Here is a 1,858-nt window from a genome sequence, read left to right on the forward strand (position 1 = left end):
AGCCAATATGGCATTCAGAGTATCAATTTCAAGAACTCCCTTCCTCTGAGGCGTCCCATTACTCACAGGATTCCTTTCAGAAGTGTACATGAACTGGTTATTTGCAACCATGTCAATGAGTTCCTGAGCTTCTACAGGCATTTTCTTTAGGTGAATGGATCCACCTATAGAATGGTCCAATGACATTTTAGATAATTCAGACAGACCATCATAGAATATATCCAGGATGGTCCATTCTGAAAACATGTCAGAAGGACACTTTTTGGTCAGTTCCTTGTATCTCTCCCAAGCTTCATAGAGGGATTCACCTTCTTTTTATCTGAAGGTTTGAACATTCACTCTAAGCTTACTAAGCTTTTGAGGAGGAAAAAACTTGGCTAAGAAAGCCGTGACCAGCTTATCCCAAGAGTTCAGGCTATCCTTAGGTTGAGAGTCTAACCATATTCTAGCTCTGTCTCTTACAGCAAACGGGAAAAGCATAAGTCTGTAGACCTCGGGATCAACCCCATTGGTCTTAGCAGTATCACAGATCTGCAAGAATTCAGTTAAGAACTGAAAAGGATCTTCGGATGGAAGTCCATAAAACTTGTAATTTTCTGTTGCATCAGAGAAACTAATTGAGGTTTCAGCTCAAAATTGTTTGCTCCAATGGCAGGGATTGAGATGCTTCTTCTATGTAAATTGGAATTAGGTGCAGTAAAGTCACCAAGCATCTTCCTCGCATTGTTGTTATTTTCGGCCATGTCTCCTTCTTTTTCAAAAATTCCTGTCAGATTTTCTCCAGAGAGTTGTGCTTTAGCTTCCCTCAGCTTCCTCTTTAGAGTTCTTTCAGGTTTAGGATCAGCTTCAACAAGAATGTTCTTGTCCTTGTTCCTGCTCATATGAAAAAGAAGAAAATAGAAAATATGGAATCCTCTATGTCATAGTATAGAGATTCCTTTATGTGAGTGGAAGAAGATATGAATAGAAGAAGGAGAATCCAAACACAAGGGTGAGGAATAGGTTTGAATTCTTGGATGAAGAGGAGTGTTAGTAAATGAATATATAATTAGAAAGAGATGAGGGAGAAGAATTTTCGAAATTAGATAAAATAAAATAAAAGTATTTTTGTTTTTAAATTAGAATTAAAATTAAAAATTTGAAAATTAAGAAAGGAGAAATTAAATCAAATTAAATTAAATTTAAAACAATTAGTTAATTTAAAAAGGAATTTTGAAAAAGATGAAGGTGATTTTCGAAAATTAGAGATAGAATTAGTTAGGTAGTTTTGAAAAAGATATGATTGAAACAAAAAGATAGGATTAGTTTGAAAAAAATTTGAAAATCAATTTTAAAAAAGATAAGAAGTTAGAAAAGAAGTTAGAAAAGATTTTGAAATTGATTTTGAAAAGATGTGATTGAAACTTATTTTGAAAAAGATTTGAAAAAGAAATTTAAAAAGATTTGATTTTGAAAATTAAAGTTGATTACTTGACTAACAAGAAACTAAAAAGATATGATTCTAGAGTTTAAAGATTGAACCTTTCTTACTAGGCAAGTAACAAACTTAAAAATTTTGAATCAATCACATTAATTGTTAGCATTAATTTCGAAAATATGAAATAAAAATAAGAAGAAGATTTTGAAAATCAATTTGAAATTTTCGAAAATCATAAAAGAAAAATGAAAAAGAGATTTGATTTTTTTTTTTTTTTGAAAAAGATTTGAAAAAAATAGAATTTTTAAATTGAAAATTTGATTTGACTCATAAGAAACAACTAGATTTTAAAAGTTTTTGAAAAAGTCAACTCAAATTTTCGAATTTTATGAGATGAAAAAGGGAAAGATATTTTTTTTATTTTTAAATTTTTAATGATGA

At 30.4% G+C, this 1,858-nt stretch overlaps 1 non-coding gene across 1 annotated transcript; it reads left to right on the top strand.

Annotated features, from left to right (window-relative positions):
- The first annotated feature begins 244 nt into the window (after positions 1-244).
- On the top strand, positions 245-348 carry LOC148570105 (small nucleolar RNA R71). The gene has a single exon (XR_015908390.1). It is a non-coding gene; the product is annotated as a small nucleolar RNA R71 (small nucleolar RNA).
- Positions 349-1,858: the final 1,510 nt, after the last annotated feature.

This window comes from Arachis ipaensis, chromosome B3, assembly GCF_059453495.1.
Source record: "Arachis ipaensis isolate K30076 ecotype BB chromosome B3, ASM5945349v1, whole genome shotgun sequence".
In the NCBI taxonomy this organism is placed as follows: Eukaryota; Viridiplantae; Streptophyta; class Magnoliopsida; order Fabales; family Fabaceae; genus Arachis; species Arachis ipaensis.